The sequence below is a fragment of the Desmodus rotundus genome, chromosome 1 (genome assembly GCF_022682495.2).
Source record: "Desmodus rotundus isolate HL8 chromosome 1, HLdesRot8A.1, whole genome shotgun sequence".
Classification (NCBI taxonomy): Eukaryota; Metazoa; Chordata; class Mammalia; order Chiroptera; family Phyllostomidae; genus Desmodus; species Desmodus rotundus.
The window spans coordinates 74,598,977-74,625,781 of record NC_071387.1 but is presented as its reverse complement, the minus strand read 5'-3'; the positions used below and the strand labels follow the sequence as shown (position 1 = coordinate 74,625,781).

The window sequence follows — 26,805 nt, the reverse complement described above, 5'->3', positions numbered from 1 at the left end:
GGCGTGCTGCAGAATTTTAGTAAATAGCTTGTGTGCCATGAGATGATAAAGGTTGACAATCGCTGCTCTAAACTACTAAACCTAGAGATTACACCAAACACAAAAATGACTTGTTTCTCTACACTATTTCTTCATATCTATTCCTATTGATATTGCCACCTTGGTTCTGGCCCCCAATATCTATCATGGTCTTTTGCAAAATTATACTAGCTACAATGATCTATTTAAAATGAGAATCTGACCATGCCATTCATTGCTTAAAGCACCTCAATGATTTCTCACTCCTATGAAGTCTAAGCTCCATCACATTATATAACAGTATACCAGTTTCTAGGTTATCTTGTGCTGCATTTTATTGTTAACGTCTTTCTGATTTCAAACTAGATGAGGAAAACAGAACTGCTTTGAGGTTTCCATGTACATCATGATGATTCTTGCCTCAATATTTTTGCTAAATTTCCCACTCTGGGAAGCTCTCCCTGTACCTTTTCCTTCATCAGCTTCTACTTAGACTGTAAGGTTGGGCTCACACCCCACTGCAGGAAGTTTTCCTTGGCATTTCTCCTCTACCATTCACAGGTGCTAGAGGCTGGGCTAGGTGCCCCTTTCTGTTCTCTAATACCAACACAGTGCACTTCCAAGTAATTTCTCAACTGGATGTTATTTCTCACTAGTTTTTCTTCCCTGTATAAGCTCCTAGTTAGAATTTATTTGTTTTTTCCTTCTCTAGCTCCTCAAAGATTATCTGTACAGAGTAGATGTTGAATAAATTTGTTGGTCGACTGAAGATAATAATGTGAATGTTTCTGTGAAAACTTCAAGTGTGTTTTGGATTACATTTAATCATCAATGGCATACATATGCTCTAGGAAAGATTTCTGTGTGGATTAGAATTTTGGATTAATAGCACTCTCATTCCTTTCTACTTTCAGATTCCTTTGAGATTCCCCAAACTTCAGGTAAGGGGTAAGAATACTGGGCTTTGCCCATATAGGCTTAAGAGTTCTAATGATCTGAAACATCACTTAAGGATAGTATAGTAAATGAAAACATTTTATATTTATAGCAAATAGGATAATTAGGATATGTTGATCCTTAGGTAGTGTTTAGAATAATCCTGACTCATTATTGGAAAGATTATAACATCACAACAGTAATAATTGATTATAGTCTGGCTCTATCCCTGTCATTCAAATCATTGCCATTATCAAGCTACAGGCGTTTCTGAGACATCTTCCTGTGTTTAGAACACTGTGAGGAGTTCCAGTGAGTGCAACCTCAGGGTTAGGCCAGAGCGTGGTTGATGAGTGGGTTGATAAATCTCTTTAAGGGAAGTAAATACAGTGTGTTTAGAGTTAAAGACTTAAAGTAAGATAAGATATAAAATAAGATAAGGAGAATGAGCCACATTAAGAAGTGTTTAGGTCTGGCAGACACTTAAAATGGATTGATACACCTACAGAAATTGTTATAATGACATACAAAGAAAAAAAATAAGAGGGTGCAAATTGTAGGTAATGGCTGAATCGATATATGATAAACATAACATAGTAAAATGTTCATAGTAAAATCTAGTTATTTGTAAATGGGTGCTTACTATAAAAATTATTTATCTTTATGCTTGAAGCTTTTTATAGTAAAATATTTGAAAATTTATGTATACACAATAATTTTAACTGTATTTTAAGTACATATGAAAAACTGGAAGGAAATGGCCTGAATGGTTATTTGAGCTTGAAAAGAAGTTAAATATTTATTTTTCTTAATTTTTATCATTGAAGCACATTTAAAAAGTAAAAGAAAAAAGACTTTAACTAAGTTTGGTTTAGAAATGAAAAATTCTTGATCAGAATATAGGAGAGTGAAGGCCTGTATGACTTTTGATAAATTACTTAGTCTTAAATTTTTTACACATCAATGTCCTTTTTGGAAAAATATGACTGATAATACTATCAACTTCCAGAGGTTGTCATGAGGATTGAATGTTTTAATAGAGGTAAAGTGCATAAACACCTCACTTACATACTTAGTAAATATTGGCTAATATTTTTAAGAAAATGACACTTTAGAAAATAATTATTACACAAAGAGCACCCCCTCCAGCCCCTTGTACCTAGTATTGTGTTTTGTGGTGCACTCTTTAATCCCTGAAACAAATGAACTTTCTTTTTTTTTCTTTTCTTTTCTTTTCTTTTTTCTTTTCTTTTCTTTTCTTTCCTTTCCTTTCTTTCTCTTTTTTCTATTCTTTTCTTTCTCTCTTCTTTTTTTTTTTCTTAGTAATCAGTAATTTTTCCTTAAAAGCTTGTTGAGTATTTTGAAGAGCTTGGGAAAGAGACTCCAAAGTGGCATCAAAGTTATGGTAGAAGAATAGCAGCCCTCTGAGGAAGTCAGAAGTAGTATGAATTTTTCTACAGAGTACCCTTTGATCCTGCTGGTTTAGAGAACAAACCAGACTTCTGTAGCTGTTAGCCTATTAGCACTTCCTGGGGAGAGAACTTGATCAAGAATGAGACACTCAATAGAAAAGTAAAGCACAGAGAACAAGGCATGTCTTGAGGTTCAGTGACTGATTTTCATGCTGTCATTGATTTCTTCACCTTGAAGATGGTTAGAGTCTGTAAACAGCACAGACTTCTCCACACAGTTGTTTACAGCTCCAGTTTTCAGATGTTTCATTACAAAGACTCATTTTATTTTCCTGGGCTATATTTATACCAAGTTGACAAATAGCTCCAGTGGGCTTGGAGAAGATTCTCAGATTATAAATTGTGGTTTAAATACATACTCTATCTTTTCCTGACCCCCCAAAAGGATATGGATGATTCCTATGATTTGCTTACTTGATTTTAATAAGCATGCAAAGTACAAGCATGGGCTATCTCTTATAAAAACTTTTTGTGGCTATCCCTAGCTGTAAAATCCTGAATCAGATAAATCCCAAATATAGAAATAACTATGCCAGTGCTGGGGTTTGCCTAAGGGTCCTTGCTTGGGTGCTGGGATCTACATCACAAGGAGCTGTCTGCCAGGAGGAACAAATGAGGGAGGGAAAGATGAACCTACAAGCACTGTAGGGCTTGGTTCCATTCTTGCCACAAACTGGACTCCTGCTGGGGATAATGTGATGTTAGGTTGTATTGCCATCTAGAGAATTGTACCTACTCCAGTTATACATAACAGTGTCAGTTGCGTTCATACTATTGTACTATTAGCAACCTTAAATGCTTCCTCACCAAAAAATCTAAGTGAGCATTATCTTTGTCCATCATTTTTTTAATTTCGTGGTTTTCCTTAAAGACAATCATGCTGCTTCTTCCATCTCTGTGTACTTGGAGATTAGTGATATGACATGCAGAGACTATTACATAAAGGTGTGTTGTGTGAATGAATAAATGAATGAATGAGGGGATTAGTAAATCTATTATAATAACATATTCTAGAAATATGGGCTACTTTGATAATTCATCCATTGTTATTTTACATAGGTATTTGGAATACTGAACTTAGGTGTCATTTTTTATAGCTCATGTATATGTTATACCTACCTATATAATTTTTGAAGTAATATTTTCTAAGTGTAACATATGGCCAAAGCAAAAAAAAAGATAATACAAAAACATATATATATATTTTTTGTTGCTTACAGCTCAGTGCTTGGCCCATTACTATTTATTGAATTAATGAGTAAAAAAATGTTTAGCAAGTGTCTACTGCATTCCACAGTACAGTGAACAATAATCATAATGTTTATACGCACGAGGTCTGTCCAGACAGTATCCAGCCATGTAATATGAAAAATAGTGACATTTATTGAAGAAGATACAACATACAAGGAACATTGTACATAGGACAATGATGCCTCAGCCCCCTTCAAAGTAAGCACCTTGGGACCTTACATAGTTCTCCTGGCATCTAGTCCACTGTTCAAAACACTCTGCAAAATCCTTTGTTGGAATCACCTTCAGCTGCCCCATTGTATTTTCCTGAATCTCCTCAACAGTCTGAAATCTCTTCCTTTCAAAGGTGATTTTAATTTTGGGAAAAGCCGGAAGTTGCAAGGTGATAAATCTGGGCTGTAGCAATACTTATATCTGACAAAATAGACTTCAAAACAAAGGCCGTAAAAACAGACCCAGAAGCACACTTCATAATACTCAAGGGAAGGATCCATTAAGAAGACATAAATGTGATAAACATATATGCACCCAACTTGGGAGCACCTAAATGCATTAGGAAAATTTTGGAGGACTTCAAGAAAGATATAGACAGTAACACTTATAGTACTAGGGGTTTTTAACACCCCACTGTCAAAAATTGATAGGTCTTCCAAACAAATTATCAACAAGGATACAGCGGCATTAAACAATGCCCTAGACAAATGGACTTAATTGATATATATATATATAACTTTTAATCCCAAAGAAGCAACATACACATTCTTTTCAAATGTACATGGAACATTTTTGAAGATAGGACAAATGATAGGACACAAAATAAACCTCAACAAATTCAAGAAAATTGAAATCATAGAAAGCATCTTTTCAGACCACAAGGTCCTGCAACTGGAAACCAACCCCAAGGAAAACTCAAAAACACTAAAACTCATTGAAATTGAATAATGTACTATTAAACAATGAATGGGTTAATAATAAGATCAAGGAAGAAATAAAAAAGTTTCTGGAAACAAATGAAAATGAACTCACAACAGTCCAAAACTTATGAGACACAGCAAAGGCAGTCCTGAGAAGGAAGTTCATAGCAATACAGGCCTACCTAAAAAAGATAGAAACATTTCAAATAAACAACCTAACCTTAACCTACAAGAACTGGAGGGACAACAACAAAGACAACACAGAGCAAGTAGAAGGAAGGACATAACCAAGATCAGAGCAGTATTAAATGGCATACAGAGTAAAGAAACAATTCTAAGGATCAATAAACCCAGGAGCTGGTTCTTTGAAAAGATAAATAAAATTGACAAACCTTTAAGCAGACTCATCAAGAAAAAAAGAGAGAGGAACCAAATAAACACAATCGGAAATGAAAGAGGAGAAATTACAACTGACACCACAGAAATACAAAGGACAGTAAGAAATTACTACAAAGAACTCTATGCCAAGAAATGTGAAAACCTAGGTGAAATGGACACATTCTAGAAAAATATAATCTTCCAAAACTTAATGACAAATAAGCAGAAAGCCCGAACAGACCAATAACAACTGACGAAATCAAAGCAGTAATCAAAAAACTCCAAGCACACAAAAACCCTGTACTGGATGGTTTCACAGGAGAACTTTAAAAAACATTTTAAGAAGAGCTAACCCCCATCCTTCACAGACTGTTCTAAAAAATCCAAGAAGAGGGAAGACTCCCAAACTCTTTTTATGGAGCCAGCATCTTTCTAATCCCCAAACCAGATAAAGACACAACAAAGAAAGAAAACTGCAGGGCAATATTGCTGATGAACATAGAAGCTAAAATCCTCGACAAAATATTGGCAAACCTCATCCAGCAATACATTAAAAAGATCGTACACCATGACCAAATGGAATTCATCCCAGGGATGCAAGGATGATGCAATATTTACAAGTCAATAAACTTAATACATCACAATAAACAACAGCAAAAACAAAAATCATGTGATCATAGCAATAGATAAGGTACAGCACCCATTTATGATAAAAAACACTTAGCAAAGTGGACATAGAGGCCTCATTCCTCAACATTATAAAGGCCATATATGAGAGACCTACAGCCAACATCAACCTCAATAGGAAAAAACTAAAAGCTTTCCCACTAAGATGAGGAACAAAGCAAGGATGTCTCCTTTCACCACTCCTATTCAACATACTATTGGAAGTCCTAGCCACAGCAATCAGACAAGAAAAAGAAATAAAAGGCATCCAATTGGAAAAGAGGAAGTAGAACTGTCATTGTTTGCAGATGACATGATAGTGTATATAGAAAACCCTACAGATTCCACCAAAAAACTACTTCATCTAATAAGTGAATTTGGCAAAACAGCAGGAAAAAAAGTCAATATTCAGAAATCAAAGGCATTTTTGTATACCAACAATGAAATATCAGAAACAGTAATCAGGAAAAAAATCCCATTTGCTATAGCAACAAGAAAAATAAAATACCTCAGAATAAACCTAACCAAGGAGTTAAAGACCTGTACTCAGAAAACTACACAACACAGAAGAAAGAAACTGAAGAAGATACAAATAAATGGAAGCATGTACCATGTTCATGGATTGGAAGAATTAACATAATGAAAATGTCTATACTACCCAAAGTAATTTGTAGATTCAATGCAATCCCTATTAAAATACCAATGACATATTTCACAGATCTAGAACAAGCACTTCAAAAATTTATGTAGAACCATAAATGACCCTGAATAGCTTTAGCAATTTGAGAAAGAAGAACAAAGTAGGTGGGATCACCATACCTGACATCAAACTGTATTAATCTGTTACTGGCATAAGAAGAGACACATAGATCAATAGAACAGAATAGAGAGGCCAGAAATAAACCCAAGCCTCTGTGGTCAATTAATATTCGAGAAAGGGAACAGAAAAATAAAACAGAATCAAAATAGCATCTTCAACAAATGGTATTGGGAGATCTGGACAGCTACGTGCAAAAAAATGAAACTCGACCACAAACTTACACCATACACAAAAATAAACTCAGGATGGATAAAAGACTTAAATAAAACTTGTGATATCATTAAAGTCCTAGAGGAGAACATAGGCAGGAAAATCTCAGATATTCCACGCAGCAATATTTTCACCAATATGTCCCCTAGAGCAAGGGACATAAAGGAAAGAATAAACAAATGGGACTTCACCAGAATAAAAAGCTTCTGCATGGCTAAAGAAAACTTTAGCAAAATGAATAGGGAACCAACTGTATGGGAAAATATATTTGCCAATGATATCTCGGACATAGTTTGATCTACAAAATATATAAAGAACTCACAGGACTCCACACCAGGAAGACAAACAATGCAATTAAAAAATGGGCAAAGGACCTGAACAGACACTGCTCCAAGGAGGGCCCAGAGTGCCCAGAGACATATGAAAAGTGCTCAGCATCACTAGCCATCAGAGAGATGCAAATTAAAACTACAATGAGATACCACTTCACACTGGTCAGAATGGCCACCATAACCAAATCAACAAACAATAAATGTAGCGGGGTTGTGGAGAAAAGGGAATCCTAGTGCATTGTTGGTGGGGAGGCAAACCGGTACAGCCTCCATGGAAAACAGTATGGAATTTCCTCAAGAAACTAAAAATGGAATTGCCTTTTGACCCAGCAATTCCACTTTTGGGAGTATACCCTAAGAAACCTGAAACACTAACTCAAAAGAACCTGTGCAACCCAATGTTCATAGCAGCACAATTTACAATAGCCAAGTGCTGGAAGCAGCCAAGGTGCCCATCGGTAAATGAGTGGATCAATAAATTATGATACATTTACATGATGGAATACTATACAGCAGAAAAAAAGAAGGAGCTCTATGCTGTTTGTGACAGCATAGATGGAACTGGAAAGTATGTTAAGTGAAGTAAGCCAGGCGGTGAAAGACAAATACCATATGATCTCACCTATAAGTGGAACTTAATTAACAAAACAAAGTGGCAAGCAAAATATAGCCAGAGACATTGAAATTGACAACAAGCTGACAGTTAGTAGGGGGGAGGGGAGAGGGAAATAATGTGGGAAAGAAGAGAAGGGGAAATAAATGAACATGTATGAGGGACCCATGGACGGAGCCAAGGGGTGGTGGGATTGAGGATGGGAGGTGGGTGTGTGTAGGGTGGGGGAAAGTGGTGGTGGGAAAATGGAGACAACTGTTTTCAAACATAAATTAAAAAAAGTGAAAGAAAAAAGAAAGAAACTTCTAATGATTCAGAAGGCTTTCAAGGATGATGCAATGAGTGCAGTGAAAATAAAAGTGTGGCACAAACACAAGATGGTGGAGAATCTGTTGAAAGTGATTCACATTCTGGAAGGCCTGCAACAAGCAAAGAACCTGAGAATGTTAAATGTGAATGGGCTGCAATTAACAAAGGTTGGCAACTGACAGTGTGAGAACTAGAAGCTAATCTGGGGATTCCAAAAACTACAGTGTCCAAGATTTTGACTCCGGATCTTAGCATGAAATGTGTTGTTGCAAAATTCCTTGCACATCTGCTACCAGAGCAGAAGGAACATCATGCTGCAGTTGCTAATGACTTGATTCAAACCACTACCAATGAGCCAGATTTCCTCAAGAAGGTCATAGCCAGGGGTGAATGGTGGGTCTATGGCTAAGACCTGGAAGCGAAGGCCCAGTCATCCCCAATGGAAGTCTCTCGGTTTTCCAGGATATAATATAAAAATATTTTTAAATGACAATTACACAATTTTTTCTACACCCACAAATGACCACAGTTAACATTTTGGTGTACTTATATACTTTTTTCTATACATCTCTCACACATACAGACACACACACAATAATAAAGCTTTCTAAGGGATGAATGTACTATGATACATTTTAACTAGTCCTCTATTGATGAACATTTCGGTTGTTTTAATTTTTTGATACCGTTATAATTAAAAGTAAATATGATTTTAGTCAAAATTCTGCACAGATCAAAGATAGATTCACTGAAATAGAATTTCTACATACTTTAAAATTTTTTAATTTATTTATTTTAGAGAGATAGAAGAAGAAAGAGAGGAAAAAAAGGGGGGCAGAGGGAGACCTGACTGGAGATCAAACCTGCAACCTTGGTGTACTGGGACGATGCTCTGTGCAACTGAGAACTGGCTAGTGCTTCTATGTACTTTTTGGCCCTAAAGAGAACAGTTCTGTTACTTTGAGTATTTTGAAAGATCTAATTCACTTATGCTGAATATCTTAATACCAGCATCAAAGATTTAATATTCAGTTGTTGCAAACATAAAATGTAGCCCTGAAAATGTAGGAGAAGCATTTCTTTTCTTATCTGAGATGTACACTATATTTACCCCCATGATTATTACCCTCACATAATTGCTGCTTTTGGAGTTTGGTATGTATAAAAGTCCGAGCTCTAACATCCAATATGTCTCTCATGTTTCACTACATCTAGATGACATTTATACTCTCTTCTAGGCTTTGAAAATTGCTGTAAAATGTTAGTCATTTGTAAATAAATAGTCATGGAAATCTGTTGTTATTCAAATTTGATAGAAGTGAACTAGTAGACTGTTCACATATATATGTATATTCTATACATAGTCCACGTATATATGCATAAAATGGCAAGGTAAATACAAGATGCTGAATTTTAAGATTTATTGTTCAGTGTATGAGTGTGAGAGAGAGAGAGAGAGAGAAGAAGAAGAAAAAGAGAAGTGGGGAGAGAATATGGGTATGCATGATGAGGGAATTTCACTCCTTGAGAGAATGTAATTCCTTTCCTTTCGAGGCATTTTGTCTGCTCGGTTCTCGTGCCCAGATGTCTCTTCTCTTTTGTTTTGTCCACACTGTCTACTGTGACCCTAGTCTTCTATTTCCATCTATCCACAGCATTTGAGTTATTCTGGTGGTGTCTGGACCTCACCTCTGATCTATATCTTGTCTACCTCAGCCCATTTCTTTCCCAGTTCTTTCATCTACTTTCTTGACTTCAAATGACAATAAATTATGACAGTTTAGCAGCAGGTGGTTTTCTGTTCTTCCCATCTTCTAATGTTGGGACTATTTCTGGTTTTCTCTTTCAGTATCATCCCTGTCTCCCAGTCTCACAGGTTTGTTTCTCATTTGCATTCCAGTGATCTCCAAACCTATGTAACAAACCAACTCAGCAAACCTTAATGACTGGATGAGACACGGCAGGGGACTGAGCTCATGAGCACATAAGTAGGGTAATGGGCAGCTACAAAAGCATGTGCTCAGAGGGTGGAAAACAGCAAGCTACAGCACAGGATTCTCCAAACGATTGCACTGAACCTTGTCCCATGTGCTAGTCCCTGCTCTTTCCCCTTGCTTGTTCTGATCTTAACCTCTCATTATTGGTTATTGTGAGCTGAGGTCTCGGCATCCTCTTTGTTTGAGTTTTTCCTCTCTTGGATTTAGTTGCCCTGGCCAACCTGTCTCTCCCAGTCTCTTCTGCCCTCTCCCCTGTCTTCACCTCCCTTCTTTCCTCTCTCATCTTTTGCAGTGAATCTCACAGCAGCAGTTCAACCTCCCTACGGATTAAAGCACAGGCACTATCATGAAAGCCTATAGGCCTCATTGTTCTGTGTGGTAAGGGAGATGCCAGTTCCGCGAGCACTGTAGATCCTGTCAGATCCAACCTGATATTTTTAAAAACATTTTCCTCACACAGGAGAGGCTTCAGGCATTCTATAAAACGTGTCTTCAGCTTTCTCTCCAGTACCTCAGGATATCTTTCTCAGCTTCCCCTGCTGCATTTCAAACCTAGGCTGCTGTCACTGCATCTCCTTTGCTCCCGGGTCTACACTCGTTTCTTGTCTTCTTGCCTGGATCTTTTGGATGTGCTTTGTTCATAATTATGGTTTAGTTATTTATTGCAGGGTCACCATTAAGCACTATCTTTAGATTTTCCTCAGCTGCATTATACCTGCTGAGTTTCATTCCACCATAATCCTTAGACACATCTGTAGCTCCCAGAACCTGACCCAAATTAGATGCAAAAAGTTTAGACAGATTCTCTGTCATGGGCCTATTTTTTTTCTTTTCTTTTCTTTCTTTTCTTTTTGCGATTGGAATTGTATTGTACCAAAAACAATTAGCAATGAAGTGACATCATTAAGAATTTAAACTTTAGAATCAGACAAATGTAATTTGATTACAAGATATACCACTTAAAAGTAGCATGATTTTGCAAAAATTGATGTAATAACTCATGGTTTGAGTTTTCCCATTGGTAAAATGAATATGATAACAGCACCAGCCTTATAGGCTTATTATGGGCCTTAAAGTGCTGTAAGTAAAGAATTTAGTGCATTGCCTAGAACATTAAAAGTGCTTTAGAAATGATTATCATCTTCGTTTCTATTCAAATTTGTGAGATTTGGCTTGTAGTGGTAAATTGAAATTCTAGGGCAAAGTAATCTATGATTGCACTTCCACTAAAAGTTAATATTGAGGTAAATTTTTTTCAGACCCACCTCTTTTATGATGATTCTGTGTTTTTTCATATAAAGTGATATAAACACAAAAAGCCAAAAAAAAAAACCCAAAACAAAAAAAAAACCCATCTTTTATACCATGAAAGCATAAGCCACTGTTCTTGTGTATCTTCAGAGTTTATATTCTACCGATTTGCAATATTGGGAGACCTCAATGCATGTACTTTATTATTACTAACTCGAAGAGTGAAGCCTCACCTGTAAAGCAGACAGTAGTCAAACAAGAAACATAAAGTACAGGGGAATCTAGGCAATGCTGTGCTAAAATGAGGAACATGTCCATAAAGTAAAACATTAACTTTATTTCAGGCATTGCATTTGCATTCTGGTTCTCCTCCAAGGTAAAGCTCTCTAATTCTGCCAAATATTACTTGTGTAAGTTTGTATGTTGCATTTGGCATTGCACTGTATGCGGAGCAGGCAGCTAATTCCTGTAATCCCCCTTTTCTTGCCTGATACTTCCAAAAGAACATTTCCCCTTGTGCTCGTTGACCTAAAAATGAAGTGGTGGTAAGTAAATAGTACCTTCCAGGGAGTGCTTCACACGCAGTATTTTAATGTGATGCTCACTGCATCGAGAATCTGAGCCATTGCACATTCTCCCTGGCTCTCCACCACCTGGCTCCTGATATGCTTACTCCAAACACCTGAGGTTTAGAGGCAGCTAGAGTTATTTTAGCAGACGACTCCCTGTGCTGCCACTCTGTCCTATGGTTTTAAACAGTTCCTCTGCTAAAATTACAAAATTCTGGAGTCTCAGAGATTTTAGGGAGCACCAAGTTCAGCATTCTCCAAACTGGTAATGCTGCCATTCTCAGAGATGGCAGTGTGCTCAAAAGTGAGAGGAGCTTCTATGGTCAAACAATTTAAACATTTAAAAAAATATTGTTGAATCCTCATAACTTTTGTTTAAGGGAACTATGGGACAAACCAAAAAAAAAAAAAAACACCCAGAATATGTAGCACTACATGACTTTCGTTAACATCTTCTGGTGCACAAACATTATGCGGAATAGTTTGGGAAATTTCATTGTGATTCCACCACTTTATATTTCAGGAAAAAAAAAACAGCGCTACTGTCAAGCAAAAGCCTGTCACTTTGATAAAAATCAGGGTCCAGTTTGAAAGTACAATATGAAAAACTCACCAGAATCAGCGAGTGTACAGAGACAGCTTAGCTTCCTATTTGCTGTCACAATAGCTGGCACTAGCAGCCCTTTCCTGCTCCCAGGACGCCTTCTCCCCTCTCCACCCAAAGTTACAAACAGCCTCATGTAGCCTGTGCTGTCTCCAGCGGTGGGTGCTGAGTCCCCATTTGTTTCCTTAATGGAGAATAGCAGCCCAGAAGTCCCATTTTCTTGTTATTGACTGATTTGTGACATAACTATCTTCACCACTTTTCACGCACACATCTCATTTGATGGGAAGCTAACACTATCACACTGATAGTGGCATACTCATTTCATTTTTTGACCCGTTGCTTTAGTTGTTCACTAACATGAATATAAGAGCATTGTGTCTGTACATTTTAACATAATAATGTCTTTATGTTATTTAGAAATTAGTTGTTTTTGATTGCAAAGTGGATCTTTACTGTATTTAGGAATCTAGACATTCATAATGTATGGTCGGAAGGACCGGTTTGAAGTTCAGCTTAGAAAGAATGAATGCTTCCTTCATCTGAAGCACGAGAAGTCATTATGGTTAGAGGGAAAATCTATATTAAAATCCGTTTCTCTTTGTCTGAGCTGAGTTTCTCCAGGTTTAACTGACTTGGGTGTAAGAGTGTCAAAGTAAAATCATTGATGATACATCTCAAGCACTGTGTCCCTCTCCACATGCAGATGCAAAGATCCGCCTGTTTCCAACACAGAGCATCCCTGTCTACCTCCATCAGTAATCAGTGTGATTATTTAATTTGTCATTTAGATTCCACATATAAGAGACATCATGTGGTATTTGTCTTTCTCTGTCTGTCTCATTTTACTTAGCATAATACACACAATCAAAACAGCAACACAGTCTTAGATACAGAAAACAAACTGAGCATTGTCAGAAGGAAGGGGATTCTAGGGATGAGTGGAAAAGGTGAGGTATTAAGAAATACACATTAACAGTTACAAAGTAGTCATGGGGATGTAGAGTACAGCTTAGGGAATGCAGTCAATAATATTGTAATAGCTATGCGTGTCGTCAGATGGGCACTTGAATTATCAGGGGATCACTTTGTAAATTATATAATTGTCTGGCCACTATGCTGCACACTTGAAACTAATATGGAATAATATTGAATGTCACCAAAATAAATAAATAAATAAACCCAGTCAGTGTGGCTTCTGGGCCATGACAGAAGGGAAGGGCAAAACCCTTCATACTACACACATGAGCTTATACCCACATACACTCACATTAAACCCACCTATCATGAGAGAAAAAAGAAAATCTTGCTAGTAACTGGGACTATTTGAAAACTATTTCAAAGCAAAGATCTTTCTCTTTCTTATCTTTGGCAGTCCAATGAAATAGTATATTTTCATTCTCTGTCCTCTGTGTGTGTGTGTGTGTCAGTCTCTCTCTCCTTTTCCCTGCCCCTTCCTCGCCCCTTCCTCTCTTACTCCCTGAGACCCTTATTGTAGCTTTCTGGGTATTTCTCACTCTTTTTGCCTCCTACCCTTCACAATTCCCTCCTTCTATGGTTCTTCTCTGTCAGTGTGTCTTCTATCTCTTTCTCAGAGTCTATCTTTCTTCCTCTTTGGTCTATTCCTTCAGCTAACTTAGAATTCCTCCAATGGTTGGGCAGAAGTCATCAGAACCTTAGGTATGGGGTAAACAATTATGCTAATAAATTAACAAACAATTGTCAATGACCATCAGGAGCCCAGCGAGGAGCATGGCCATTTCCTTTGTTCCAGCTCCAGTCCTTGTAATCTTAGGTCAAACCCATTATAACTCACCATAGTGAGGTCACTGAGAGAGGAGAAGGGTAAAAAGGTGGAGGTGGGGAACCTGGCTGCAAAGAGGGCTCCTCTATTCCAATTGTTAGGAGTACTCTAACTCTTCAGTTACTGTTTTTAGCTCGCTATTTGATAAGCATCTCTCAGAATTTAGGCCCTTGGACCATGGAGTTCCCAGGCTACTTTTAGAAGGTCTGCTAAGTGACAACCATTTCTTAATTCAAACCAAGGTACTATTTGCTTTTCCACTGTATTGATAGTTGTAGACACAAAGGCATAGGTAAAATTGTTGGAGTCCTTAACACAATTCAAGGTGGTAACACCAAACTGGTAGCAGTAGTCATTGTATTTTGTTTTTTGCCACCATAGTTGTAGTTAAAAAAAAAAGTTGTCTTTGATGAAATACCATATTTTTCCATGTATAATGTTCACTTTTTTGCCCAAATTTTTGAGGGAAAATTAAAGATGTACATTATACATGGATAGTACTAATTCCATACCTACGTAAATGTTTTTAATTTTTTATTTATGCTTATGCATTAAAAGTGTAACTCTAGAAAGCAGTAATGATATCTGCATGCAAAATAATACCTTGAAATGTGATCATTGGTTTTGTTTCTAAATATACATAAATACAAATAAAATTTAAAAATTAAAACAAAAGATTTTTTTCCTGGAAGTTTGGGCCAAAAATGGGGGTGGACATTATACACAACATGATACAGTAAATTGTTAGTTTTATAACACCCTCTGAATAAACACTTTTTAAGTATTCTGTGTGATGAAATGTGAATTATTCATAAAGAACTTTTGTTGCAAACTGACGTATGATGTCTCAAGCAAAAGGACATGTATGACTGGTTGCTGAACTAGCCACTTTTTCATTGAATACCATTTTAATGTGGAAGTGTGACTGATATTCCAAGTAGAGTTTTTGAGACTTAGGTATTGTATTTGATGTCTATTTTTTCAAAATACATTGATCTTGTCACTTGAAGGAAAGCAACTATTTTGTATTTCTAGTTGTTGCCAGTTATCAAATTTGAGCTTTCCAGGGAAAACTAAAATTTTGAAAATCTTTTGTATGCCACCATAAAGTAGACGACTTCTCAGCACTCAAAAAATTTTCTGATGAGATTTATGGTGATATTAACAAGTATAATTATTGATATTATGGAATTAAACCTGTCAATAATTTGAATATGTGCATATCTGCTCCATTGGTCTGGCACCCAGCCTGTATTCTCATTACAGTTCTACAGCTCACTGGATGTCGAAAATTTAGCCTTAACTTCTTTCACCATCCATAAGGTGGATCTAATATGATAGCTTTTCAGAGAGCTTATGAATATTAAATGGAATCATATATGTAAAGAAATTAACACATTGTAGGACCTCAATAAATGTTGTCATTCTTTTTATTAATACAAATAATTGTTATACCTATACCGATTGCATAGGATATTTTGGACATAGATAATAAAATTAGTTGAAAATATTTCAGCAAACGTTAGATTCTTCTTCATTGTCACTTTCTCCATCATTCCCACCTGAAACCAAAAAATAAAATATTATAGCTTTTTATAAGAGTCCAGTGAGGAAGACAGGAACTACATCTGTTGTTTTAATATAGAAAATGTAATATAAAGGGTGGGTTAAACAGGTATTAGAGAACTGGAATGGAAAAAGGGGCCTCTGAGGTTATACTGAGAGTGGCCTCAGGAAGCGGCTCCACCCTGAGTGCTTGGGGAACAAAAGAAAGAATTAGGGTTACAGCTTGAACAAAGACCCTGTAGATCTGAAGTCCACATTTCTTATAGTGGTGACAAGCAGCCAGTGTGGGTATCTCAGGAGCTCATTGTCAAGAGCTCCTGAGATACCCACAGGAGAGGCCTTAGGAGCTCAAAGTCAAGAACTCTCAGGAAGAGGTTCGGGCAGCATAGTGCTGGCATCTCTGAGGAGACAGAATGAGCAGGTTCTGGAAGGGCTTGAAAAATCTGTAGACAGACTAAGTTCCTCTAACAGGATAAAGGATGATTGGGAGGGCAACACTGGTAGCAAATGAATGTGAAAGAATAAGCTCCTTGCTTCCCACATCCATCCTCCCCTCAAACCAGCCTCTCTGCTGTGCCTCCTATTGCAGGACCTAATAGGAAGTCCACTGGCAAAACAGAAGAGTGTGTAGAGACCCAGCCCCAAAATCTCAGTGTAGAATATAGAAGCTGGGTTTTGGGCTATGAGCCAAAAAACTTAAAAACTGACAAAATTCTTTCCTGGCCTCTCTTTAGAGGCAAATTAGAGTAGCCTTCTTTGTTCAATCCAGCAAAGCTATCATTTAGAATGGAAGGGAAGATAAAGTGCTTCTCAGGTAAGGTCAAGTTAAAGGAGTTCATCATCACCAAGCCCTTATTATATGAAATGTTAAAGGGACTTATCTAAGAAAAAGAAGATAAAAAAATATGAACAGTAAAAATGACAGCAAACACAGTTATTAACAACCACAACTAAAACAAAAACAAAAGCAAACTAAGCAAACAACTAGAACAGGAACAGAACCACATAAATGGATATCACATGGAGGGTTATCAATAGGGGAGTGGGAGGGGGAGGGGGGGAATGTACAGAGAATAAGTAGCATAAATGATAGGTGGAAAATAGACAGGGGGAGTGTAAGAATAGTGTAGGAAATGTAGAAGCCAAAAAAACCTTATAAGTATGACCCATGGACATGAACTATAGGGGGGGAATGTGGGAGGGAGGGGGTGGGCAGGATGGAGTGGAGTGAGGGGGGGGATGGGACAACTGTAATAGCATAATCAATAAATATATTTAAAAAAATGTACCTGAAGTGAAATTTATCAAGAGGACTTGAGATGTCAGTATTATTAGATGGAACCCCTGGACTCATTTTCATATCTACTTTTTGGGAAGAGAGACTCACTTGTGCCATCCAGCACAATCGTCACAACAATCTTTGTAGAAATAGAAATCCAGGAAACCACCAGAAAAGTGAGGCCATGGTATTCATTCCTAAAGTGAGTAATTTAAAATTGATCAGTAAGACATGCCTCCTTAAGCTTGAGACATTTCACACAATCGGATTTTCAGTATTTTCATTAGTATGATTTGCATAAATAGGATTTTATTTAATTATTTTTTTTTTGTAGAGGATTCTGTTTTAATGAAACCAACATAGCTATTAAAGGGAGATACCTGGACTGGTGAATAAATATGATTTTATTGTATTTTATATGATTACAGTGTAATTTCTTGCAATAAATTTTACTTGTAAAGTGTGTGTGTGTGTGTGCATGTGCATGAGAGAGAGAGGTATCTAAAAATTGCTACCTTTTTTAAACAGAGCATAATACCTGGTAAATTTATGAATGACGTTTCTGCTTGCAAAATTGTCAAGGCTAGAATAAAAGTATGTTGTGTGTGTATACACACACACACACAAATATGTTTTGCATAATAAAAACAATAAATAAATGTTTCAATATCATATGATTTTTATGCATTAATCTTTTAGAAGCACATCCATAAGCATCTTAAAAGAGAAAATTATTGCACTCAAGTTATTTTTCTTTCTCTGACACACTTGCTGTAATCTGATTGCTCTCATGCTTTTTCTCATCATCTAAATGCTATTACTGATATTTAGATCATTAACTAAAAATATTCAGTTTGATGTGGAAGTTGTTTTATACTCTAATTATTGTTTTCTCATATCTATTTAAGAATGCCTATTGATTTACAAAACCATGTATGATTAGATCAGATATCTGCAAATGCAAGCAATGGTGTCATCAGGGATGACACATAACTTATCAGATGGGATTGTGAATCAGCAGCCTGGAAATACATATGTGGTTTTTTTCAGAATCAGAGTGAACAAAGCTAGATGGAAAGTGACACAAGCAATTTGAGATAAGAACTATAGGAAGAAGCAACTTTTTTTTTTCATGTTCACAAGAGTTTTTTGTTTTATTTCATTTAGGGAATCCTTTGGAGACGTTTTCAAGATGTAGAACCCTTATACATGAAGTATCCCAAATGAAGTTGGAGCGTCCACATTGAAATTACTTCATGTTGTGGTAAGGTGAAATGATTCTTAATGTGATGAGGTGTTTGTGTGTATATGTAAATAAAAAAAAAGTGAAGGTTTGTAATTCAATACATAAGTTTAAGATTCAAAAACAAGTCTTTTGCAATGATTATTTTAGGGCTCCTTGAGAGGAGTGGGGTGCAATAAGGAACTCAAATTTCTTACTATTAATATCTTATTATAGTATTTACATCATTTATATTAGTCAACAGATCAGCACAACAGATGGAGGAGGTAGGTATTGCCCTCGCAGCAGGGTGTGGAAAACGAAGTTTAGAGGAATTAAAACCCAAGATCATGCAGCCAGTAAGAGGCACAACAGGGATCTTAATCTATGCTTTACTATTTCTGCTGATGTGGTACTTCTAGCATTTGTGATAGGTGAGGAGCCAAGGAATTAACATAGGCTGAGGGCAAGGCCCCCAAGTTTTCAACTGACATTTAGAAGAGTCATAATTGCCTTCCCTGAAATAGAAAAGCAAAGTGAAGAAACTGTATTTTCACTGCTCTTGAAAAGAGAAAGTTTTCTATAAGTCTTGACTAGTTACATAGATGGTGGCATCTCAGATAAATTGAAAGTTATAGAAAAACTGACAGAAGCAATGTGTGCTGTAATTTCCCATTCACATTTCCTGTAAAATGAAAATCTGTACTGGGCCTCCTTTATACAAATACCCTGTCATGGCTGATGGTATACTTTAGTGGAAATAGTACCAGTCCTTCCTTGATGGCTAACTCGTATACAACTCAAGTAACTTGAGTCTCATTTCCCTTTTCTGTTACTTATAGCATAAGGTTGCTGAAAAATTCCACTGAAACAAGAGACAATACATAGAAGGCACCTATAATTCATTTTGGCATGTAGTTGATATTCAATAAATAGAAGCCATATCAAAGACTTCATGAACTAACAGCTGTTAAAATATAAGCCATTATTTTGTTGTAGGTGTATCCATGAAGATTTGTAATTAAAGAAACGTTTATATTCAACATGATGTAAAATTACATTTGAATGTATTTTATTTATGTAGCAAAAGACATTCTTTTGGGGGAATTACATATCTCTGGTTGAAACCTATAGAAATCTCAGTACATTTTAGGGGCATTATTTTGTATTGGCAGTACATAGGCTCTTTTATTCTAGAGACTCAGCAATACCACTGGATATAGTTGATGTAAGTGTCATGCTTAAAAAAATTCTAACACATTTTTCTTGGTGATGGCAAAGCAGACACCCACTCTGGTCTCCGTGAGTCAGATTCAGCTTGGGTTATTCAACAGTGCCATCCTGGGAGTCTGTGAAGCATTCTCTTGTGGCCTGCGTGCTGCAGTCTTGCTTCTGTGTTGGCAATAATCAGCAATATTTCTGTGAGAGCTGACACCATGTCTGCTGTTGAAGATTACATTTTAACTTTGTATGCTGTGAAATGGGGGAAAAAAGCCAACTTTCACTGTGCAATTTGGAGAAGAAACCTTCAATCATATCTAGTTCCAATGTGTGGTTCATTTTTTTTTTTGGTGGAGTATAAGCCTGTACACTTAATGAATGCAGTGAAAATATTAGGCTAGAATCACTAGCATAAATGGACAAAGGCTCCCCTCAGATCACCATGGGAAAGGGAATCTAGGCCATTCTTTATTTAAGCTATTTTGAATTAGTTTACATTCTGAAAACACCTGCAAAATTGCCCATGTCTCCCCTATACTGTATTACTTCTCAGTTCAAGAGTTTTACATTTGGACACAGGATACTAAACAAGCAAATCAAATTTTCCACTTTACATCCAGTTTTGGATTGAGTTAAAAAAGGTACTCCTGTTGCCTAGGAATAGAATTTTTTTCACTTCAGGCCTCATTTCTCTTTGCTTTTTCTCTGTAATAATCCCATATTTGCTTCATGCCTAATTAACTGTAAGATAGTGAATCACTTGAACTTATTTTAATCTCAGTAATCTCATCATAATATGAGGATCATAACAGCTACAATGCAGATATTTAAGGATTACAAAGAATATGTGTAAATCACCTACTGCTTGAAAAATTGCTAATGGTCTCATTTTACATGGTAACTCTGTATCTAGATCTGCTAGTGGGTTTGATAATATGTGAATCCCACAAATATTTATCAAGAACTCCTTGGAATCTTCCAGAATAAGGCCAAATATGTTTCAAAAGATATGGGGTTACTTATGAAGTAGGGCTGTTGCAGGAAGCTTCAACTTAGACCTAAGTGCCTAACCAGGAAATTAATATTTTATTTTCTAATTATCAGGCTAAAGAAATTAGTTTTTCTGTTATTCATGTGGTAATGTGCCTGTATCATGAGCTTTCTCATATTTGTATCACCAGGCCAAAGAGTTCCGAAGCTTCGCAGTGTTTACACACCTGGACAGGTAGGACTTGAGTCCTAAGCATCCACATTTTAAACATGATTATTTAGAACAAGAAAAATCTGGTGTACACCACTAACTGGGGCTTAATATATTTTTCCTTAAAGTTTCAAGTTTTACACAATCTAATTCTAGAGCTTTATTATTATAAGTTAAGTGAAGAACTTCATTATCCGTTAAGACAAATAACTGAGAAATGGATATGCTTTAATAATTTGGCAGTAGAGTAACTTTGCAAAGATTTTTATTCCATGAACATATAAGAAGTTAATAGAACAAATTAGTAGAAATAAATAAATACTGTCCCAGTTGATAATAACAAGAGTTCTTATTTGGTTAATACTTATTGAAAACCTAATAACCAGTTTCTTTCACATGCATTAGCTGATAAAGTCTTCATTATAGTTTTTCTCGGTAGTTAATATCCCCATTCTACAGATTGATAAAAAGAGATATATAGAATTTACTGGCTCAAAAAAGTTATGAAGTTAGGAAATGATAGGGCCAGGACTCAAGCTTGGCACCAAGTTGGTATGCAACTGATACAGCTGCTTCCTGATCCTAGGACAATTCCATTTTCCAGCCCTGCAGCTAGAAGCATAAACACATATGGGAACACTCAGCCTGTGTGTGTTTTGTTTAAGCTCCAGAACAGTTAATTCACCATCACCTGCTGAGTTAGACTTTGAAAGGCATTGGTAGAGTTGGCCTATGTCAGCTGCTTTGTAAAACTACTCAGAAATTTTCTTTAAAAATGTCTGAAGTATCTTCTGCAAATTCCTGTTGTTTTTCACCAATGTGCTTGTTGATTTTCATCAGTTTTACTGAGTATTTGTAAATCCCCTTTCAGTTCAATCAACTTTCAAGAGTTTTTCCCCAGCTCAATAGCTGGGCATATGACCTTCCTTTAAAAAAAAAAAAAAAGTGTATACAGTTTGTATCTAGGTTTGGCCATGTGTCTAAGTTCTAGCCAATGGAATATGAGCTACAATAATTTGTGTCACTTTTGGATCATGTCCTTAAAGGGTGTATGTGTATACTTCCCCTTCTTCCTCTAGTAACTGGAAAATGTGGGATGGGCTGTCCTGGTGAACCATGTTACATCATATAGACAAGGACAACTGTCTGAAGGTAGTAGAATAACAGCAAAGAAGAAATCTGGCTTCCTGGCTTAATTCTAGAGCAAAGCAGTCCAGGACTGCCTCTTGCTCAATGTTATGAGAAACATGAATATGACAGAATAAACACCCCAATTAAGTAATGCGTTCTTCCATAAGTATAACTAACCATGAATGCCCTGAACACTGTGACCCTTTGAGGAGTCAGCTGCAGCCTGAAAAGAAGCACAAGGCCCTAAAATGAAGGACACTATGGCAGTTACCTGGCTATTGTGTATCTAGATGTTGAAGCACCTCATCTTACCCACCTTATTTTCACACTATTCTCCTGAACATCTTCCTTTAGCCTAGTTTTCCTTTTAGTCCATCCTCTTCCACAGTATTACATAAATATGTTACTTTTTTTCAACTCTTCATTTTATAGCATTTATCTTGCATGCATTCACAGACTGAAGAAGGAAAATCTTAAACTATAGGAATAATGAACCCTGAGATGAACTTCAGAGTAAAAACATTCAAAGTAAATTTTAAAAAACATATATCAAGCTATCTAAATTTTGTTTACAGACTGTCTTAGTAGATCTCTTAATTTCTGATACCTAGAAAATGACATCCAAATCCATATAATCTATGAGATTTTCTTCATTGTTTCTTACCTTTTACTCAATCCTTCACCTGGTCTGTCTTCATTTGCATCCAAGACAAAACTAAATTTTATTTTTTCACGTTTACTATGTCTCACTGAATCTTTATTTAAGAGATTTTAAATCTATAATTAATTTCATAGTAACCAAAGAATGCCTTAGTGTCTTAAGGATGCACTGTTCTCCTAGCTCCATAATCTCATCTTGAGTTATTATTTAGCTGCAATTCTGCTACAGACCATGCTGCCTGCCACACTACTGATTTTACTGCTATTTTGGCACTCTGCAACCCAGCCTGAGATCCCTTGCCTCTTTATTTTGCCCCTTAATACTATAGTGTTTGCATCTTCTGACTAGCAGAGTGTATGCTTAGTATGTGCCTCAAAATATTCCATGGTTGGTTGATAACCACAACAGCAGTATTTCGTCATGCTCTGTCACTCCCATGATGCTGTTTCTATTTCTGAGCATGCTTGTTGGCACTTTCAACTTAATGGTCTACGCACAGTATTTCATTTAAATCCCCTAAAGCTCTGGGGTAATTATGATGACTGCACTTCGGTCCCTGACTATGCAAACATTTGCTTAATATTTCCTTTGTGTCAGGGATTGTTTTAGGCAACTGAGAAAGAGAGTTTATCAATAAACTCTCTATTTGCTCACTGTCTGATAGGGAAGATAAATACAGTAAGTTTTTTATTGTCTTTTCATAACATCTTTTAAATGTAGTAGTATAAAACTTAAGTCTTAGGGGAAAGGATCAGAGAAGAAAATTGCTCAGGTTTACTGGAGAGGGAAGAAGGGTCTAAGATCAGGATACGTTTCATGGAGATTCTACTTCAATTGAATTTGGGGAAAAGCAGAAGCAGACTCTGGCAGATTAAATAATTGTTTTCATAATGTCATAGGTAGTTAGTGGCAGAGAAGGGAGAGGGATTCACATGAGGCTTTTTGATGCTGTAGTTCATGTCATCATCAATTCTTGCTGCTGAGAGTTCTTTAGTCTGTTTACTGTTTCTGCAACTGAATGCTATCACAAGTTTGTATTTCTCCCCATTTGCTTTTTGGCATTTGCTTCTCAGTTACAGCTTTACTGTACTTTAGTGGTGGAGAAAATACACAAATTCAGATTTTTGCAAGAAAACAATCACATATTTAGCTTCTATGTGTACTGTTACCTAAATATGGTTCCAAATGAGAGTCCATTTATGGTCTGCCAGTTCTAGGTTCCCCACCTTCCTTTCATAATCCTTCTTCTTTCATTTTCCAAAATAAAGGTATGCTTCTCCCTCTCATCCTTACTTCCTAGTGTATGCCATCTTGGAGATAAAAACTTCAATGATGATCGACAAAGAGAAGATTCAAGAGTAAAGTGCAGCTCCCTGAGAGACAGGTCCAAGAGAACAAATCTGAATAGCTTAGGGAGGAAATAAAGTGGGGACATCCTATTTCAGTCAGGTGACAAGCTTTTGGCAATGCTGGGGTCTTAAAATACCAGTTGTTTACCACTTGATCAGCCTTCTGTTCACTCACTACTACCCACTTTCTGATTCTCTCTTGAAGATGGAAGCTTCAAATATCTATTTACCCAAGGTTTAAAGGATGATATATTTATAGCATATAATAAACCAGAAGTTATGTGGTTTAGAACTATACAAATATATGCTAAATTTGTGTTTGACGTCCACTTTGAAAGTGGTATGGAAATGATTGATAGTATATTTGTGTGTGTGTGTTTTCAAAATTATTTCAAAAAATAGTACATTTGAAGACCTCCAACCAAGTGTAATTGTTTCTCTAGGAAGATGCTCAGGGGTAGGAGGAGGCATATTCCCAAGTCTCCATTATTCCCCAGGCTCCTTACCTCCAAGCATTTTCAGGCTTATTCTTGACGTTTGATATTTGACTTTTGGACAACTCAAACATCAGTGTCAACCCTTTGAAAATAAATATCACCCAAGAAGTTTGCAATGCTATTATCCTCTAGTTAATTTTACCACCATATTTACTGAAAAAAATAATAGATAATAAATCAGCCATTTATTTTATAAGTTAAAAATGATGCATGCAAGAGGTTTCAGGATTTATATATTAAATGAGAGAATAAATGAAAAATTTATCCAAATGTAGAAAGCAAAATGATAAGTTTTAGATCTTTCTTAAGAAAATGAGCACAATTATACTATTATATGTGTAAGTACTTGTCAAATTTTGAAGATGTATTTTCTGACTTTGTAAGCTTACTTTATCTTGTCTGAGCTGATCACACAGTATTAGATAATTTCAGTGCACAGTATCATTACCATGCAAGTGTCAAGGAAGCTCATGGTGTTGTCATTATATGTTGCTCCAAGCCGTATCCCAGAACCATGAGAGAGGAGGAATAAGAGTAAAGCTTGTTTCTTCTCAGTTTTAAAGAGTGACAGTAAAATTGTGATTGCAGTATAGTTAAATATGTATATCTAGATGTTAATAAATGCCCTGCTGTCTAAGAATTCAAAATAACTGTCTGGCTTCTCACCCTTTTCTGGCACATGTCACAATCTCTTAGCCTTTGAGTTAATGACTAGTGTGAAAATTTTGCCACTTTATATTCCATGTTAACCTTTATTACTGAATTTTCCTTTAACCATATTTTTCCTTCTCTTCCTTTTTTTATTTCTCTCTCTCTCTCTCTCTCATTTTCTTTTCCTTTATTTATTTTTTTGGTGAGAGGAAGAATGGTGGTGTTTTGGGGTGAATAGGTAAATATGAGTGATCTTTTTTATGATGCATTAGTCAATTTTCTTCTTAGGAGAATTTAAAGCAGAAAGTTCATAAATAAAATTAATTGCATAGCTATCTAGACACCTGTCAAAATCTTGACATGTTCAGTCCCTATAATTGGTATTATATATTCAAAGTAAGTTTTTCAAACAGCAGGAACACATTTTGCATGAGAGCTGCCTGTTAAATAGAGGGAATCTGCGGTAATGGAAGGTCTGTCAGCAATTCTTCATAGCTATCGCAACCACTAGGCGGAGAGCCTCACAAACCTGCCTTCTCCACTCCTATTTCTCACATACACAAGCATACAAATTTTTAGGGCCTATTTTATGAACTCATTAGCCACTGCAGTCTTTTTAAATGTTTTGACATGTAACCAAAACAGCTGTTAGTTAAGATACTACTAGTTTTAATAATGAACAAACCCCAAACTGTGTAATAGTCTAAGCACAATAGAATTTTATTTCCTAGTCATTTCAAGTCAGAAATTAGATGGCTGGCACATGGTCAAGTCATATTCAAGTGGAGTTTCAAAGATCCGGGCTCCTGTCATCTTCTTTCTTGCTATTTTCAAAATGTGACTTTAAAGATCACCCTTTTTAGTTTCAGTTAGCTAGTAGAAGGGGAAAAGTTACAGGTAAACATGTTGGACATTTTGCAGGCCAGGCTCAGAAGTGATATTCCACACTTTCACTCACATCCCATTGACTAGAACTTGTCAATGCAATGGAAGCTGAAATACACAGCCTACCTCTGTGTCCAAAGAGAAAAAAAAAAACAGTTTGGCAAATAGTTAACCAGCTACATGTAATATTTTGAAACTGCAATCATCAATAGTTATGTAGAGGGGAAAAGATGACCAAAAGTAGAGGCAGACAAGAAGGAATTGAAAAATTATAAAATGTAATACAGGACTTCATAAATTATTTTAATAATTATATTTATGTAATATGGAGTGAAAAATGCTGATTTGTTTTGTAACCATTGACAAATTAAACACACTCACAGATAATGCTGGGCTCCACTAACAGAGCTTAATTTTTATAAAGACTGAAAGAGAAGTTGGTTCATTAAATCTGCTTTTTAGTCTAGACTAAGTTATAGAAAACTACAGGTTTTAATAAAGGTAAACACCAGCTTTTAGCTAAGAAGGAATTCAGAAGGGTAGTGATAAAAATTTACCGCAGCTTCCCATTCATTTATCCCACACACACTTAATACCTTCTCTATACCAGATACTGTACTTAGCCTTGAAGATAAAAGAACTTAGTAACATAGAACCTCTGCTCCCAAGACCTCGCATGTGAGGAGAAGCAAGCCTGTAAATTAACTACTGATCATAGTATCATAGTAACAATTCTATGAGGGTATAGTTGGGTTAGTGATTACCTCAACCTAGAGATATCAGGGAAGATTATGAAGAAGAGAGGCCATTAAATCTGGGGCGAAGGCATGTCTTTTTAGGGAGAGAAGAGGTTTAGGGAACACTGATCTCATGATCAAATATGTGAAAAAAGCACGGCAGCCCAGGGGTATGAGCGAACACGGCATAAGCAGAAATAGGAAGCTCTTTTGTATGTCTGGAAAATGGCGGCTTAACCATAGGATGTAGGGGTCTGGGGA

General features: G+C 36.3%; 1 protein-coding gene across 5 annotated transcripts in view; it reads left to right on the top strand.

The window, feature by feature from the left end:
- Positions 1-26,805, top strand: part of LINGO2 (leucine rich repeat and Ig domain containing 2) — a 1,230,686-nt gene that overhangs the window by 224,571 nt on the left and 979,310 nt on the right. For all 5 annotated transcript variants that reach the window (XM_071221630.1, XM_071221629.1, XM_045193700.3 and 2 more), the window contains one exon: positions 18,157-18,253. The gene's annotated coding sequence lies outside the window, so the exon portion shown is untranslated. The remainder of the gene's footprint in view (positions 1-18,156; positions 18,254-26,805) is intronic.